Raw genomic sequence first — 20,206 nt, forward strand, 5'->3', positions numbered from 1 at the left:
CCCCATCCCACTTTTATGAGGCAGCCCCCACCCCCCACTCCAGCCTCAGCATTCCCCTACATTGGGAAATCAAGCCAACAGGACCAAGGGACTCCTCTCCCATTGATGTCAGATAAGACCACCCTCTGCTACATATGCAGCTGGAGCCATGGGTCCCTCCATGTGCACTCTTTGGTTGGTGGCTTAGTCCCTGGGAGCTCTGCAGGGACTGGTTGGTTGATTCTTCCTATGGTTTTGCAAACACCTTCAGCTCCTTCAGTTCTTTCCTTAACTGCCCCATAGGGGTCCCCATGCTCAATCTAATGGTTAGCTGCAAGCATGCACTGCTGTATCAATAGGGCTCTGGCAGAGACTCTCAGGAGACAGCTATGTCAAGATCCTGTCAGCAAGCACTTCCTGGCATCAGCACAAGTGTCTGGGTTTGGTCTCTAAAAATGGGGTGGATCCCTAGGTGGGGCAGTCTCTGAATGGCCTTTCCCTCAGTCTCTGCTCCACTCTTTGTTCCTGCCATTTCCTTTTGGCAGGAGCAATTCTGGGTTAACATTTTTGAGATGAGTTCATTGTCCCATCCCTCAACCAGGGACTGGGCCTATCCACTGGTTGTGGTCCCAACAGATTATCTCTTCCCTTTGTTGGGTATTTCAGCTTCATTTTAGACCTTCTTTCAAGATGTAGATCCCTGCATTTTGATGTCAGAGTGTTTGACATATATCTCCCTCTTATTACTCAGCACTACATATCCTTCTAACTCTCCACACAGATTAGTTTGTGGTCTCTGAATGAAATTGTTCTGTATTTCATAAAAATGCTCTAAAGGGTATAAAGAAGGGAACTTAGGTGGAAGTTTATTATTATATATAGTAAGCAGAATAATCCCTTGATGGTCATGCATGGTAGGCTAATTAAACACTTTGGTTCAGTAACTGGACCTGAGTGGATGATTTTTTTTTTCTGAGAATAACCCTATTTCTTCACCTTTCTGGGAACAGTACACACAAATTATTATTTCAGTGGTGTAGTCCAATAATCCAGCAAAGTGCCAATGATTTACACATGTATTGAAACTTGTCTTAAGATCAAAATGAACATGATTTAACTGTAAGTGTGCTTTATTATTATGGTTAGACTTCCAATGTTCTAAAAAGCTCAGAATATAAAATATAGTTCTGTAAAAAATTTTTCCTCCATGGAAAACTTCAAAAATTACGGGGTCTTTGGAATGATTATTTTGTCTTACTGATTCAGAAAATAATAGCATACTGTGAAAAACAAATTTATTAATTTGTCTATAGATAAAAGAATATAGAATATTAATATATTCTGATTTAAAGTTGGCTTTTTTGAGTAAATCAAAGAAAAACATTCCCTTGGTTCATCTGTACTTTAAAATATTACTAACTTATGATTTTAAGACACACACACACACACACATTCATTTTTTTTTTGCCATTTGTGTTAAGGCCCATGACAGAGTTATTGACTTCTGTGACTAGCAAATACAGTTTTGTCGTGTATGCATGAGCTCAGGAAAGGTAACAGTGCAACTCTGAGCTCCCTCAGCCTTCTCTCTGTGCGCATCCTTGAAGAACAAATGTTTACAAAAATGTAGCACAGGAGAGGTAGCTGTGCATAAACTGAAGTCTGTGTGTGAGAACCTTCACAGGCATCAAGACATAATGACAAAATCAAAAATCTGAAACACATGTCAATTTGTCTCTTACTCTTAGGTTTACTGTCCACAATTTTGTTACAAGCAGTCACTTGAAATACAAATTTATTAAATGTAAAGTTCCTACAAAAACTTAGATTAGAATTAAGCTTGAACTTTTCTCAATATAGTGCTGAAATTTCATGCTTCCTTGTGTTGTCCTTGCCAAATTTTCAGTCTGTCCTTGTCTTCAGCGTCCATACTGGACAAAACTCCCACACATCACTCACACTGTAGTCTTCTCTTTTATGACCCACTGTGCTTAACAAAAAATTGAGTATCACATCTACTTGCCATCCTCTCTTCATGACAAAAGAGACTGAACTATTTATTTGTAAATAATTTTAGACTTAGTGTAAAGAGAAGTTGATATACAATGTAAATACATATATATATATTATAAAATTATAGTCACTTTTTGTCCATAAAACAGGTGTGTCTACTAAATCTCCAAACACAGTTCTAATGCTATGGTGATTACAGAACAGGGTTAATAATATCTAAACTTATTATGGAATACTTTTCACAAACTATAAAAGCACATAAATGAGCTAAAGAGAGACATACCTAGTTAGGAAATGCAATGAATTCAATTACACCTTCCAATATATATATATATATATATATATATATATATATATATATGTATATATATTGCAGAATTATGAAGCACTGACTGTACAGCAAAAGATGGAAGTCACATGTTCTTTACATGATAAAATGGCATCTCATACACATATAATACACAATCATTTATGGTAAAAATGAATATTTCATTAGAGATTAGCATTGTGTTTACTTGTATAAAATAGCTGACATGGCGGTTAGTTTAATGATTCTGTGAACTTTTATGAATACATGGAAAGTAGGAATAATAACCTTACACTATTCTGTCTTAGCAATGCTTACATTCTCAATGTGAGGTAACACAGTCAACCACAACCTCCAAAATTTTGAAAATTTTACAGATAAAACATTTTCAAGAGCATAATTCATAGCTACATTGTCATCAGTCATTACTGTCTGACAGAAAACTAAATTCACTCTTGTACAGTCTATGACCTACAGACTTGAAAATTTGATTGACATTATACCATGGTGCCATCTTGCAACAGGTCACAATGCTCTTAATGTTTCCCCTTGCCTGGTCCACAGGAGCTCTTCACATGCAGGATGGTTTATTTTTCTCTGACTAGAAAGGAAAACAGGAATCAGAAAGCAACTTCAATTGTTAATAACAATCCTCACTCTGCTCTGTTGATGGTTTGAGAGAGACTGGTAGTCTTTGGGACATCTTTAACTCTCTAGAGTACATAGTTTGTAGCTGTACAGAAAGTAAATTGCTGGTTAATTTTAAAAATGATTTGACTTTTAAATTATTTTTTAAATAATAGTTACAAAAATTAAATTACAATGTGTATTGTGATTAATACGTATAGATTTTTTCAAAATACAATCAATTTTTCTATTGAATTTAAATTTTTGAGAATTTCTCCAAAATATTGACATTATCTCTTTTATCTTGAATACAAATAAATCAGGAAAAATTTTTAAAATAGATGTTCATTGAGCTGTGCCTTTTCATTTTTTATTAGTTTTGACATAAGGTATTAATCTCAATATAGTGATGTTCCTCTCTCAATTTCTTGAGGAATGGGGTTCCAGATGTACAGCATCTTCATTTTCAGGGCATAAACACTTATTTGAAACACATGCTTGCTTTTATGTATCAAACACTTAAAAGCAGACATCAAATCTTGTCCAACATACAAAGAGTAGTAGTTACTTTCATTTGTGATTTGAATGATGTCTGGAAAGACAAGTAATACATCTTTATTTTAACAATTAACCCCACATTAAAGAAACACATTTATAGTTAAGTCATCTGCCTTCTGTGTTTGTGTGTCTTTATGCCTAAAAGTACAATTGTGTTGCATGTTCGTGTGCATGCAGATATGTATGTTAGAAATTAATCATAATTATTTACATAATTTTTCTAAGAGTTAGTTGTGAGAGTAAAAATTCAGCCTTGTTGAGCAGCATTAAATTGTGGAGAAATATCCATGGGTCACATTTTGTTGCTGTCACCAGAACTGCTGACATTGACTTATCTGTGCATTTTTCTGCCAAAGATAGACAAGCCCGCAGGCAGTACCTGCTGAGACGTCTGGATACCCATTGTTCTCTGTTCTTTGATCCATGCATTCTGTTCCATTCATGTCTAAATCCTTAGGATGTGTGATCATCTGATTTTCTGACATGCTGTCACTTCTCTCTAGGTGGCAAAATGAATGAATGTATTATTAATTTTCTAAACCCTTAACTATAAGCTTGCATAGAAGACTTCCTTTGCCAGTGGGGTTTTTGTAATATGTCCAAACAGATGCTCAGGAAATGCATTCAGATGAGATCTCATCTTAAGTCCATGCTGCCTAGAGACAATGTAGCCATCACAAATGAATAAGGAGAAGCTAACCTCTTTATTTTTTTAAATAGTTACTCATTAGCATCTCTTGATACTGTGAACATTTTTTTTTATTAACGAGTATTTCTTATATACATTTCAAGTGTTATTCCCTTTTTAACAGGTAAATGCATTATACCCATGCCGTGGTGCCTTATATCAATATTCACAAACCAGAAATATTGCTAATACCATACAAAATATAAAGTGATAAATGCTTTGCTTAAACTGTAAAAATGTGGAACATCTGTTAAGATGTAGAAACTAGCAAATACCATCACGAAATTCACCAGGTCTTCCTGCTAACTTCTCAGTTTCCTATGCCTAATGATGACAGTAGATATTTAAACATCTATAACTGACAAAGCCTTTAAGCAAACAACAAGAATTTATAATTTCACTGAATCCTAAGATGGGACATCAGACGTGTTGTGTAGAATACAACTGTTTTGTGCAGCTCAGCTCGCCTACTCAAAATATTCAGTGAAATAACTCCCAAAAAGTAGCCAGAATTTTATCTTTGCTAAAATGCACTTTTATACGTGCAGTTGCTAGTATTGTTTTCATTTCCTCTTAGATGAGAAAAATATTATCTGAATTACATGTTAGTAGTGTTTTAATAGAAATGAATCCAACATGTGCATACATAAATATATTACACAATTTTGTTGAAATCCTTACATTATGTTATAGGTTCTGTGAAATTACAGAACCCTATAAAGAAAGTAAATGGATCAAAACCTTTTTTCCGGTCCATACTTAAGCGTTTAAAATCTCAAACGAAGGCATACATCACTAGAAGGGAACTCATAGGAGCCATGAGTCTGGTCACACATAGCTGCAGAACTGTCATGCAATCCTTTCACTGGTTGAAAAGGAAAAGAAAGGCACTTGGCTTGTTGGCGCTACACTGTTTCACTGCTTGATGAAGTTGAGGCTAAGAGAGGCAAGAAATAAGTTTGTAGAGATTTGTTGATCTTCATTCTGACTATCCAAAATAGATTCATAAATGAAAGATATTAAAATGGATATACAGAAAACAAGTGGACATTTTATTCTTTTAGAGGATTTGTCAAAATGTTCCAAGGTTGCACCAGCAGAGGAGGCATTGGGAAGACTTAGCTAAATCAAAATTTTTTTCAAACAACTGCCTCTATGTATTTTCCAAGGAAGTCAGAGGAACAATGAATTTCAGCATGGAGGTTTTGCTCATAACATCTACTTATACTAACCTCGGACAGTGGACTGCAGAACCCAGACAATAGGAAGGGTTATTTAGTGGCACTATTAATCCACATCCTTTTAAATAAAAATCTTATTGGCTTTAAACATAGCTTTTTAATAATATTGTATTAATGAATATTATGGGCTATTCTGTTAATGTTTCTATTAGTAATTTTTAATTGTATATATTTATGAAGGGATCATGTGCATGTGTGAACCTAAATATACCATAATGCTCATGTGTTGTTATGAAATCAACTTAAGAATGTCCGCTCTCTCTTTCCTCATGTTGTCAGGCTTGGCAAGAAGCACCGTAACCTGCTGAGTCCTCTCTTCATGTCCCTCACCTGTTTCAAGGCTCTATGATTAATAACAGAAGGTTCTTTTAAAATAGAAGAATGAAAGTTTTTAATTTATCAAAATTCTCCACCTACAAATTTTGATAATGTGTTACATTAAATTTGTGATCTTGAAGACTTTCGAATGTTTACTTGAAATTTGTAAGTTATTTTCTCATGCGTGCAATCATTATTTCAAGGACAAATCCCCAAATTACCAATTACAGAAAGATAAAAGGAGGTTCGAGGGAAAGGACAAACATTGAGCATCAGAAATTGTAATATCAAAATGTATACATTTGCTCATATTTACCTTCTAGTAATAACTTTGTGAAGTATCATTTTTCACATTTTAATGAATTATGTAAAATTTTACAATGTTATCCAGAAAACACTTCTACACAAAATATAATTTACCTTGGATAAAACTTTAAATATAAGTAAAGGAAAATTTATTTAAAAATTAATATAAAAATTTGCACAATCTACAATGAAAAATGAAGGCATTGTAGTAGTTGTAGAATAAGAGTTACATTGGTAATGAAATAAAAAAATAAATTAAATAATATGTGCTACTTTACTAAGGACTACAATATGTTTAAATTTTTTTTAAAACAAAATCTTAAAGCTACAGTAATATTACAGTGTTATTTTTAACTATTTTATTATGAAGAATTTTTATGTTCTTGATAGGGACTTGCATGATAATTTAAGCCCTTTTTAAAGTCTAAAATAAAATATTAATCACTTGTTATAAAATTACCACTCTAATGTGTGTTATATACAAGCAGGAAGCAATAACTATGACTAAATACACTTTGTTCGGGTATAAAACAAACTTCACAAAAGCCCTGTAGATACCATATCCAGTGGATTGACACGACCCATGTTTGAAGGATGGGCTACCCACCCACCTCAAAAATATAAATCCAAAATTCCTCCTATCAAAGGGAAATTCAGGACAAAGAGTGGAGCAGAAAGTGAAGTAAAAGCCATCTAGAGACTGCCTCACGTAGAGATCCAGTCCATCTGCTAACACCAAGTCCAGGCACTATTGCTGATGCCAAGACGTGCTTACTGACAGAAGCCCACTATAGCTCTCCCGAAAGGCTCTGCCAGAGCTGGACCAATACAGATGTGAATGCACATAGCCAAACATCAGACTGAGCGCTGTGACCCCAATTGAGAAGTTAGGTCAAGGACTGTAGAAGCTGAAGGGGCTTGTAATCCCATAGGAAGATATCAAAATCAAACAACCAGACCCCCGAAAGCTCCTAGGGACCATACCACCAACCAAAGAGTATGCATGGCTCTAGCTGGGTATGTAGCAGATGATTGACTTGTCTTACATCACTGGGAGGGGCCCCTTGGACTCATGGAAACTCAATGACCCAGGCTAGGGAATGCTAGGGCACTGAGGCAGGAGAGGTTGGGCATGTGGGGGAGCACCCTCTTAGAGGCGGGGGAGGGGAAAAGGGATAAGGGGCTTGTGGAGGGGAAACTAGGAAGGGGGATAGCATTTGAAATGTAAATAATTGAAATAACCAGTAAAAATGAAAAAAAAAAAAACAAATAGAAATTGAAGGGGAAAAATGAAGTATACAATGTCAATATTTAGCTTAAATATATAAGATGCTATGGCTAGATGAATATTTTCAGAAATCCCAAGAGTCAAAGAAGTTTTCCCATGACAGTGATGATGGAAAATGATACAATTTTAAAATATGGCATCAAGAGAAGGTAACAGGAAGGTTTTCTGTTAGGACATGTCTTTGAACATAGTCTGTGAATGATATGAACAGGGAACTCAAAACTACACATAGGGTAGATTGTAAAAATATATGAATGGAGAGTAATATGGAAATGAAACCAATGTTACAGTTTTATCATTTCATAACTAATCGTTTATGGTCCACTTGCTATAGTTATGGCCTTTAAATACTATAAACATTTGTACAATATGTTATATTATTCTATAGGGCTCTGTAAGGCATGCATTAATGGTGGACATTAAGCTAAAATTAAACAATTTTCAAGTATGCAATCACTAATAAAATTAAGATTGTGAGAGATTAGTTTACCAGTGATCATTATTAATGTAATTTATCACTGTAGAATTTTTATCTTTAGTATATGTTCCCTGTAGGAAATAATGGTTTTCTTTATGAGAGTTTTCTGTACGTATGAACTGTACTATGATTATATTCGATCCACAAATCACTTTTGTCATCTCTTTTATAACTCATTTGAAAATTTCTTCTCATATATTAAGAGTAAGGCTTCATGTATAACTTTCTGTATTTTAAATACTAATAAAACTAGAAAAACAAATTAAAATATTCTCTAAATAAACTGGATATAGTTAATAATTATAACTAAGAAATATCACATAGTATCTAAATGAGTATTTCTTTTACCATGTTAGTATAGTTATTGTTAGAGACAGAGTATGCATAAGCATTGGTTAGCATACATGTTACACTTAAATCTTATTTTAATTACAACCTCTCCAAGTGCTGGGTAGAAACAAAAATTTATTGAAATAACTGCTATTCATGATAGAAATTTCTAATGTACAGTAAAATCTCACACACATAGCCAGTCACCAGAAGGTTTTCTGACTAGCAATACATATTCTTCTGTTTCTAAAGTACTGTTTAAGCATTAGTTACTACTTTTTCTCAACATTTGTTTTTTAATTTCAGAAATGTGAAACACTGTGACTGGTTAAAAAATTTCATAACCAAGCTAAGTTGACTCTGATGGACAATGATGTTGTTAGTTCTCAGTTTTTATCATAACAGTAATATTCTTAGGTTTTGTAGAATCAATTTATAAAATCACCGTCCTGCTACATTATAATAAGGAAACATGGAGGGATCGTGTTAAAGCTTTGAGAGTCGTTTCTTGGATTTTGTGATATCTTAGGTTCAACTACTGCAAAAAAATCAGCTGTACCTGAGAACGGACACATAACGTTGAGAAAAATAACTGGTTTGTGGAGAGCTCAGTAAAAATGGGGGAGAATAAGAAGAGGTGATAAAATTAAGGAAACCAGGAATCCCAGTTGTGATCAACATAATACTGTGTGGGGACAAGGGGAAAATCTTGAAAATAGAAAGAAGCTAAAACAGAAAGATCTAGGAATGGCATCTCCCATAAATTTGGCACTTGTTGGTTCTCTAGGAATTCTATCACCTTCTGGAACTTGATTCACTGTAAGTATCCACGTTTGAAAGGATCGGTGGAACAAGTGGAGTTATAATATACATTTAACAAAGTGAATGAAATCCAGTGAACCCTGTCTGGCTAACATTTTCTAGTTTATCATTTATAACAAGTAAAAACAAGGGAATATATGTCATGGTATCTGCTATGTAAATGCATTGTATTCAAATAAAATAGGTTTAAAATACCAAAGAAAGGTGAAATTAAAAATGTAGTAATAAGTTTTAATGAGAATTTTATGGACAAAACATCTACTTTTTAAAGTTATCTTAAACAAATCCAATTTTTACAATTAAATCAAAGGACAGAAGTTAAAAGAGGGACTTCCTTATTGAAATGCATTTAAACTTTCATTTTAATTGATAAAACTTGAGTGGTCATTGTTAAGTAATTAGATATAAGATAATATTTCAGATAATTAAAAATCTGTGGGGTTGGGGATTTAGCTCAGTGGTAGAGCGCTTGCCTAGCAAACGCAAGGCCCTGGGTTCGGTCCCCAGCTCCGAAAAAAAGAAAAAGGAAAAAGAAAAAAAAATCTGTGCACATCATTCCATGACAGATACTGATTAGCGTTGAACCTTTTTGTTGAACTGGTAAACTAATATATGTACAGAAATGTTCCCAACAGAAGATTCTGCATTCAGTATCTTTTATATCATAATTGCTGTTAGAATGGGAAGTATATGTTAAAGAACTATAACACAGTGTTTGTTTCCTTACTTCTTCCTTTAACATTTTTAATACAGGAAAACATTTAAAAATTTATATCAAGAGCAAACTCAAACTCATAATTAATTAACACATTAAATATGATAATCTAACATATGTTTTCGCAAAAGCTTGAAATTAAAAATAAATGTCAATGAAAAGTTACATCTTTACTAATTGAAAATAATCGGTTTAAAGTTTTTCAGTATTTTTTTAAAAGTATTTCAGGATAATATTGTTTACAAGCTTAACATCGTGAAACTCCTGACTAAATGGTTTAAAATAAAGACACTAATGAATATGCAGAAAATATGTCTGTCCTGTAGTTTGCACAGAAAAATAGAGATAAATGACAGGTAAGAAATTAAACCTATTTTTTTTATTTTCAGAAAGAGAGAAAGCATGAATAGTTTAATGATGCTCACATAAGTATGTTTCCTTTGAGTGGTTTCTTACGTTCATTAAAAATGAAGTACAATAAAGGGAAAGAAAATAACATTAAGAGTCATTGAGGGGTAGTATTAAATAGCACAGTAGAAACTTCCTAAATGTATATAAATTTATGATGTTATAAATAAAAATGCCAAAGAATGGGGTGGGGGCATAGAGATCCAACCAACTGGCCATTGCTTGTCTCCAAGTGAAGCTTCAAGAGTGTTAACATTACACCAAGAATGAGAAACTTCAATGTGATATCTTCATCAAATCCTTCTCTTCAGACCTCTGAGAATCCAAATGAAATAGGCCAGAAATGGTCTGTGAGTCACAGAAGATAGAGGACACCAAGAAAACAAGGCCTTCAAACTCAGTATGAACACAGCTCCTATGAAGTCACAGCATGCACAAAGCATGCATGGCTCTGTACCTTTGGGTATATATTATGGTTCCCAGTTTAGTGTTTTTAATGGGAATCCTGAGTGTGTGAATGAGTAAGTCTCTGAGTCTCGTACCTTCTTCTGGCCTCATTGAATTGATCATTCTTGTCCAACTTCAATATGATCGTTTTGTTTTATCATATTGTATTTCATTTCTTATAATTTAAAAGTTGAATGAATGACTGAATGAATGAACGAACGAATGAATGAAAATCTAGACACTATGGTAAAGGTTAACAACAGAACTGCAATTTATAGCTACTGCAAAAGGAAAATCATTTTTTTGGAAATGGAGTGCCACTGGGTATGTCACCTACTCCAGAACTCATGTTCAAGAAGAAATGACCACTATGTAATAGGATCCAAAAATTTTTAATGTGGCTGGTTTTATTTGCTGACAATTTAGAAGGTAATTTTGGACAGAGGTTATCTAGTTGTTGTTGTTATTCTTTATTGTTTTCATTGATTCGTTTATTTTCCCCTTCACGGGAAAGAACTAAAAAGGCGTGAGTGAGGAGTGAGGAGAATCTTGAATGACTTGGGGGTGGGAAAGAATATGATCAAAATATATTTGAATTTAAAATTGTGCTAAAAATTAAGAATATAACAGACAGAAGTCTGTCAGTTTCAAAGTTGTGTGGTAGATTGTTATCAGATTTTAGTAAGTGTTCGGGCATTACTTTTTGTACTTGTAAATGGAGTAATAAAAATGAATTGAAAATGAGGGTTCTTACCTATATTGAGTAGGGTTAGGAATGTGTTTACTGCTGGCTGTTATTGTGGTTTATATAGACTGAAATATTATTCAAAGTTTTAAGTATTTGATGTAGGAGCCCTTGGCTTCACAACAAGACTCATTATATTCCATGGAGTATTTCCTCTGTTTAAACATAATAGCTACTTGAATACTAAATTATTATATATTAGTATAATTTTCTATTCCTTCTGATTGTCTATCATTTCAAGTGTTTAAGATTTACTTTAAGAGGAAGTTAATTATACATTTTCAAATTATTGGTTTTGATCCAGTAACAAATATGTATATGTACGACCAGGGTAGAGATGTTCTATTAGTTACTTTCCTATTGTGATAAAACAGCATGGCCAAGTGCAGTTAGTTTAGGTGTTGTCTAGAGGGATCGGTGTCTATTGTCACAGGGAAGCATGGCACCAAGTGACAGACATGATGGCAGGCACAGAAAGCTTATTTCTTACACCTTTAAGTGAGATGGAGTGGAGAGAAAGCAGTACGAAGAAGGGTGAGCTTTAAACTCCGAGGCTCTCGAGAGAGATGTCTGTCCTCTGCTAGGAAGGTTATACTTCCTTTTCCTTACCAAATATCACTGACAACTCAGAAGAAAATGTTCAAATCCCTGAGAATTTCGGACATATTGCTTATTCCAACTTCCACAGATGACTAAGACTTTTTCTCAACTAATTTAGTTTTCATTTTTAAGAGTTTGTATATACAAACTCTAACTATCAAACTCCATCTCACTTGTAAAATTGATAGTTCCTTGGAAGGATAACTCATATAGAACAGGGTTCTCTCTTTAGGTTTCTATTGTGGTGTAAAAACACCATGATCAAATAGAGCTTGGTAAAGAAAAATATTTATTTCGTTTTTATATTTGAAGTTCATAATCTAAAGCAGGAACTCAGGACAGGAATCTGAAGTCGAGAACTGATGTAGAGCCATGAAGGTGAACTGCCTATTGGCTTGTTCACATGGCTCTCTCAGTCTGCTTCCTTATACAGACCTGCAACCCTGTCTACATCTTTATACAACCCGCTAAGTGGTGGCAATCCCCTTAGAGAGCTGGACTCTCAATCACTAATTAGGAAACTAAACCACCGACTTAGAATAGGTCAATCTTATGAGGACATTTTCTCCAGTAAGATTCCCTCTTCCCATATGCATATAAGCAGGTGTTAAGTTTACAAAAACAGGCAGTGCTGATGCCAATGTAGATACACTGTAGCTGCTGAATTTTAAGCGCTGTCCTTGGTACCTAAAGATTGATTTCTATGTAACTGTACATTAAGTGTCCACTTCCTACAATATACTAGCATGTTTCAAGGTTCCAAAATTGCCTGGATTTATCTCAACAGCTGAGACATATTGCCAGTGTGCTGTAGTACATATCAGTTAATTGGAACCACTAATGAGCTGAGTGACTTTTTAATAGCAACTGCCAGCGTGCCACCCAGAGTGACTGCAGATGGCTTCATAATAGGTAACCACTTGAAAACAAACTTTTCTGATTTCTTAAGTGCAAACAATGTAAGGAATGCATGGGGATTCAAATTTTACATATCAGTTCATCACGTTCAAAAATGTTGACATTTATACTTTTGTCTCCCCAATAATATACTGCTGTCCAGATTTACTTACTGGAAGGAGACCATTATAGAAAGCCACGACTAGTTAAACACACAGAAAAATTAAACATATAGTGCTCATCCAAAAGTGGCATATCTAATACACAATTCGTATATCTAAGGCTTGGGGAATATCATTAAAAAGAAGGAAGAAATACAGTTCAAGGAAGGCCCAGGGGGCTGGAGCGATGGCTTAGTGGTTAAGAGCACTGACTGCTCTTCTGGAGGTCCTGAGTTCAATTCCCCGCAACCACATGGTGGTTTACAACCATCTCCAATAGGATCTGATGTCCTCTTCTGGTATGTCTGAAGACAGCTACAGTATACTCATATACATAAAATAAATAAATCTTAAAAAAGAGTACTGTCAGATTGTGCCGTCTAGTTCGACAGAGAAGTAGCACCCAAGAAATACGAATAAGAAGACAAACATTTCAAGCACTATCAGGCATCCTAACCTATATGGCAAAATGTCATATAATTTCATTCCTAAATACATAGGTACAAGAAATTTGAGACTACTGACAGATGAGGAATCACTCAACCCAGAAATTAACCCAAGGCTAATAAAAGTGGTGAGGGTTGGAAACATTTGCTGAATGAAAAACTGAATGAACTCAGGGGTTGGATATATATCCAAATATTAAATTTATAAAGCATATGTTACAATTGTTAAAGCAGAGGTGGTTGTGACATTAAGGAGCAAGAGAGACATGTAAGATGGAGACAGGAAGGAGACGGAAGGAGAAATTAAGCACTCATTTTTTAAAAAATTACATTATAAAACAGTAAATTAAAATAAGTCAAAATAAAACAACAGAACAAGCAATAGATTTTAAATAACCCTGTGCAGGCTATTGCAGTCTCTGTTTATGTACGTTGATTAAGGACACCTTGTTCCCTGAGTGTCTCCCTCCCAGCCCCTGGATCTTACACTGTCTCTGCCTGAATTTCCCAAAGTTCCTTTCCCATTAAGGGAAGTTATTTGTTATACTCCATTAGGGTTGAGTGATTCAACATGTCACATTCTCCGCATAATATATGGCTGTGTTATCAGTATTCATTCTGTCTTTGATGATGCCTGGCAAGGTACTGATCTAAGAGGATAGCAAAATGTAATTAAGAGCCTTTTTTTTCTATGTTATTTTAGTAGAATACTAGTATTTGTTTTTTTTACTAGATCTTTGAGGCACCTAACTCCATGTTCTTGGTTACACACGAAGTGTTGGGTATGGGTTCCATCTCACGATTTGCAGTCCAACAAAAAGTGAGTGAGGTTTCCCCTTACTCCGCATCCTTGTCATAATTAGCTGCCATTTGTTTTATGTATCTTATCCATTTTGGTTGGTTTTAAATGAAATGTCAAATTTTTGAATTGCATTTCCTTGATGACTAATGATGTTGAATGTTACTTGATTTCTCAACCTTTTGTATTTTATCTTTCGAGAATTCTTTGACTGAATCTGTACTCCATTTTTAAATTGGGATGTTTTCTTGATGTCACTGTTTTACTTTATTATACATTTGGATATTAACTCTTTATCAGATACATGTTAAAATTATTTCCCATTCTTTAGTTGGATGATCTGTTTGGATGATGGCGTCTTTTGCTATGATAGGCTTTACAGTCTTATGAGGTCCATTTGTTTCTTTATCAATACCTTAAAATGCAGATTTTGAAAATATGTCTTTATGATTCTCTGGATTTCCTTATTGTCTGTGGTTAGGTTCCACTTTTCATTTCTAATCTTTTGATAGTTCCATACATTTGTTCATATTAATTATTCATTTTAATTCAATTCTTTAAGACTGCAATTTATTTCTTAATTTCTCCCTTGACATATTTTTCTTTTGGTAGTGAGGTATTCAGTTTCCATGAGTTTGCAAGCCTTGTTGATATGCAGCATTAATCTATGGTCATCAGATAGATTGCAGCGTGTTTTTTAAACTTCATGTTCAAGTGTATTTTCAACTGCAAAGAAAGTCACTGAGACTAAGCTTTTTTGTGTGTGTGTGTTCATTTAATGAAATTGATCCATAAATTTCTGTCAGGTCCATTTGCTTTATATTATCAGTTAACAATACCATTTGTTTGTTTAGGTTTTTGCCTGAATGAATTCTTTATTTTGAAAATGGAGTGTTGAAGCCTCCCACTATCAGTCAGTGTCAATATGGGATATAAACTGAGGTAATGTTATTTTATGGACTTGGGTATCAGCAGTCATCTAGGAAAGCTATGGCAAGAAGGAGAGTTTTCAGGAGATGGCCTGTTGTTTTGTATGACTGCAATGCCTGAGCTCTGAGATGCAGTCTCCTCAGAGACTTCATCCCAAGAATGCCTCTTTCACTGATAGACCTTTCCTACCACTTTTACATAGCCTAATGACTACTGGGCATCAGTCTCTTGTACAGATCTCCTGCAGATTCAATATAAAGATGTGGTTTCATGTAGTAATGTTGTATAGATGAACTGATATTTTCATAAATCCTCATATTGGTGTTATAGAACTAAATTGATACAGGCAACCTCAAGCACCCTATAGAATAAAAGATGCAAAGAGAGCTCTATAAATGTTTTTGTATCATGGGATAATTACACTAAGAAAAGAAAGAAGGCTTGGTAAAAATTATGATAAAGGAAAACATTTCTTCTAGGTTAGAAATCAGGCCACTATCCGGTAACTATAGGTTATAAACTGGGAATTGGTAATGTATTGTATGTACAAGGACAGAAAATAAATGATAGACTACTTTATCTATACAAGCTTGAAAACAATAATAAATAACGTTAATGATTTTTCTCTCAACAAATTCATGCAAACTTATGACATAAAAATTATGCCTTCAAACTTTTAATTGTATGCTCAGACTTTTTAAAAACTACTTTGTTAGAGTTTTTCAGTGTTTCAACCTTCCGTTTAAGCCACCAATTACAGGTTGAAGAGAAAGAAAATTAGTTTGGGGACCTGTTTAGACATAGTTCTTTGAGACAATTCCATTCTTTATTATCAGGATACCAGCAGTTCAGTCCAACAGCAAACATCAAAAACGAATCAGGAACCGCAGCTCAATCCAGCAAAAACCACAAGGCACCACTGAATCTGCACCAGTCGATTAAAACGGCAAGAATCACCTAGAGTATCATCAGACCCTTTTGGCGTGTTTCCCTTTATGAAATGAAGACCAGCACAGAGCAGGGAAGAACAGTGAGGAAGCGATATCAGCAAAGCATTGCACAACCAACAAATATCACCAAAGTGTTGCGTGGCCAGCATAGACCAGAGAAACCTAATGGGGACCAGCCAACAAAGTGTTGCAAAGGTTTGCAATGTAAGAGACTCCTTCCATTGTTTGTGGGGGTCCATCTATACTCTTGCCAAACATCGGCACCCTCTCAAGCATCCCTGCCCCCTTCCCCGCTCTCTCTATATGCTCCTGGCCAGCCTTTCCTATCCTCACCTCTTCCCTTCTTTGTCTTTCTTTTCCTGCTCTGGCTCATGAAGAATTAACAAATTCTGAGCCTCTCACCTGGCCGGAAAGGGGTCCCTGAATCAAAGAGAAAAGAACACGAGTAATTAAGTTTCTTTTCCCCTGCTGTGATCAGCAGGAATTAGTTGCCAGAAACCAACAACTTTTGGCCTTGCTCCTTGAGGCCATCTTTGCTGCCTTCCTCTGGTACCAGAACGCTGGGCCGGACCTCTAGACTTGGGTCTCCTTGATTTGGTGTGCATAGTTTAAAAATTGTAGTGCCTCACTGTGGGCTTTTCCTTTTATAAGTAGTGATTCTACTTCCCTATCTGTTCTGATTAGTTTTGACTTCTAATCTGTTTTTTTTTCTTTTTCTTGTTTTGGTCAGATATTAAAATGGCTACACTAACTTGCTCCTTAGTTCTATTTGCTTGCAATAACTTCTTCTCATCTTTTTACCCTGAAGTGGTGTCTCTCACAGTGTAACATATATTTTTTGAATGCAGTAGTTAGATGGATCCTGTTTTTATACAAATTATGTTAATCTGTGTCTTATTTGTTGGTGAATTGTATCCAACAACGTTGCAAAATATCAATCATGTGTCTTTTGCTGATTCTTGTTGTTCTTTAGTTTTTCTGCTCTCTCTCTCTCTCTCTCTCTCTCTCTCTCTCTCTCTCTGTGTGTGTGTGTGTGTGTGTGTGTGTGTGTGTTTGTACACTTTTTGTGTGTGTGGGATGTGGGATGTGTATATGTTCTCATTTCTAATTTGCTATATGTATATTTGTTTTATTTCTTATGGTTTCTTGGGTGTAGCTAACCTTGTTAGATTGGAAGTTTCCTACTAACACCTTTTATAGTGCTGTATTTGTTAAAATAATTTTTTTTAAATTTGGTCTCATCATGAATGTCATATTTTCTTAATCTATTGAAAATGAAAGCTTTGCTGGGTATTCTGCTAGCCCGTGCTTACATCATTGTTCCCTCTTAGTGAAGACAGTGCACAACAGATAGTTTTCCATAGAAATGGGACCAAGACTTGAAGACTGGATTTGAAGAAGGGAAGGGACAGTGAAGAACTGAAGCTCATCTATGTACACTGCTGACTTACAGTTTTCCTAGCAAGTGTGGGAGTTGGGGTTTTAAGGAATCCCTTTTTTGAGTTGGAAGGCTACGATAAGAGGTTGAAAGTATAGGAAGTTTGAAAGAGATGATTTTATTGATTATTGGAGATTCCGGAATAGAGGAGAGGCAGTTCTCAGCAGGTAGTCTACTACAGAGAAGCTGAGGTAATGTATTTTGGGGAGAGTAGAGAGACAGAGATGATGTTCCACAGTGAGGCTCCCTGATTCCTCCTCTGTTGTGGCTTGCACCTTCTTGGGGGAGGCCTATTGGATTTGGGGGCTGGGATGAAGAAATGAATTTGGTTGGGTAGATTGGAGGCTAAGATCTGTGTGTTCCAATGGAGACAGGAACCATGAGTCACTGGAGAGCACATGTTTTATAAGCAACAGAGTTGCAGATGAGACTGGGGGATCAGATTTGGAGGACAGGAGGGAAAGGTAAAGATCTGCAGTTTGCCTACCTGTTGCCCAGGTCTGAGTGCCATGTATTTTATAACTAATTAGCATCTGAATATTTTCATTCTATTCTTACATAGAATAATTCTCCTTTTGAAAATATTGTTCTTTATGTATTTATTGTACATTATTTATTTGACACATTGTCTATTGTGTCAAATATGTGCTTAGATGTTACATGTTTATAGACATATATTTATGTAGGTCTCTCATGGCCCATCTCATGTTTGCTGTTGTGTCTCTTTCTAAATCAATTTATTTTTCTTTACAGAGACAAGGTTAACTAAGATTTGAAACACTCATGCTGTCTACCTAGACTTGCCCCAGAAATATTCTGTCTCTGTCTCCAGAGTTCTGAGATTCTACTAGCCACCATTCCTGCCCAGCTTTAGCATGCTCCTAAGACAAATTCTAATATTTCAAAAATAAGGAAAAAAGTGGATGAAGAAGATATAAAACAGTTTCCTCCAGAAGAGAGAGAGAGAGAGAGAGAGAGAGAGAGAGAGAGAGAGAGTAGCAATCATTTGTTTTCTAAGGTTTGCTTAGCAAATGAATATTTTTTACAAATTGCTTTTTACAAATACAACACTACAAAAAGTGTTTGAAGGAAACTTCCAATCTAAAGAAGTTAAGCACAGCCAAGAAAACATAAATAAAAATAATAAATGATTTTGCAATCTGTTGTCTAAGGTTTATCTTAGCAATTTCTTTATATTTTTGTCAAATGTAGGTAGATATACTGCTAGAAAGCTATTTCTCTACATATATTTTATATAACTTAATGAAACCTGGTACATCACTTTGATGTCTTTGGGTACAGGAAACCATGGAATTCTGACCTAAATACCTTGAATGGCATATGCCATAGGTATATTCATTTTAGAACCCTGTCTCCTGGGACACTGTATGCTTTCCCATTCCTGAGATTCTGAGGCACTCTCTTAGGCAATGGAACATTCAGACCACTTTTGTGTTGTGTTTCTCTCTATGTCCACTGAGAAGTCAAAAAGCAGAGAAGCTTCATAGGACAACCGGTCTCAGACGTTAATCTTGTGTATCCCGTTTAGCTTGAAAACATAATTGTATCTTAGTGACTCCAACAATATTCATCCTGGCAATTGCCACTATATTCTGTTTATGAAAAAGACTTGAAAAGTGTGATTGTTCTTGATAAAATTGTCACAGCCTCAGCCTTTCTGTGGCTTCTCCAACACAATCTGGCTTCGTTTCTTGCTAGCCCTATCAGATCATCTTGACCTGGTAAGTTAGTTTGCGTGCTTACAGTTGAAGTCATCCTGTACACTTTCTAAGAGTAACATTTTAAAACACAAAGACTTGCCTGGTTGCTGCCGCGGCAGAGAGCCCGTGGGCAGCACCCCGTGAGCAAACTTGAGCCTCGGGACCACAGGTAAGACCAACTTGTCTGTTGCAAGAAAGCTGCCTGGTGAACTCAGGACACACAGAGGCAGAACTCCACTAGGACCGGGCACGTCCTGTGTTTACCGGAAGTCCCACACCCGCAGATCCCGGCCCGCAGCAGCTCTCTGCTCCCAGACCCCGTGGGAAAGAGACCTCACCGCCTGGTCAGGTGGGCACTCCTGAGGCTGCATAAGCTCCCGGAAGGGGCGCCACAGGTCTTCCTGGTTGCTGCCGCCACAAAGAGCCCAAGGGCAGCACCCCGCGAGTGAACTTGAGCCTCGGGACCACAGGTAAGACCAACTTTTCTGCTGCAAGAAAGCTGCCTGGTGAACTCAAGACACAGGCCCACAAGAACAGCTGAAGACCTGTAGAGAGGAAAAACTACACGCCCGAAAGCAGAACACTCTGTCCCCATAACTGACTGAAAGAGAGGAAATCAGGTCTACAGCACTCCTGACACACAGGCTTATAGGACAGTCTAGCCACTGTCAGAAATAGCAGAACAAAGTAACACTAGAGATAATCTGATGGCGAGAGGCAAGTGCAGGAACACAAGCAACAGAAACCAAGACTACATGGAATCATCGGAGCCCAATTCTCCCACCAAAACAAACATGGAATATCCAAACACACCAGAAAAGCAAGATCTAGTTTCAAAATCATATTTGATCATGATGCTGGAGGACTTCAAGAAAGACGTGAAGAACTCCCTTAGGGAAACACAGGAAAATATTAATAAACAAGTAGAAGCCTACAGAGAGGAATCGCAAAAATCCCTGAAAGAATCGCAAAAATCCCTGAAAGAATTCCAGGA

The 20,206-nt window shown here is 35.8% G+C and overlaps 1 long non-coding RNA gene across 1 annotated transcript; it reads right to left on the minus strand.

Moving 5' to 3' along the window:
* Positions 1–1,714: 1,714 nt before the first annotated feature.
* LOC134482011 (uncharacterized) lies at positions 1,715–4,001 on the minus strand. Its single transcript, XR_010058012.1, has 2 exons — positions 3,864–4,001; positions 1,715–2,900 (listed from the first exon to the last, which is right to left on the minus strand). It is a non-coding gene; the product is annotated as an uncharacterized LOC134482011 (long non-coding RNA).
* Positions 4,002–20,206: the final 16,205 nt, after the last annotated feature.

Source organism: Rattus norvegicus, chromosome 15, assembly GCF_036323735.1.
Source record: "Rattus norvegicus strain BN/NHsdMcwi chromosome 15, GRCr8, whole genome shotgun sequence".
Taxonomy (NCBI): Eukaryota; Metazoa; Chordata; class Mammalia; order Rodentia; family Muridae; genus Rattus; species Rattus norvegicus.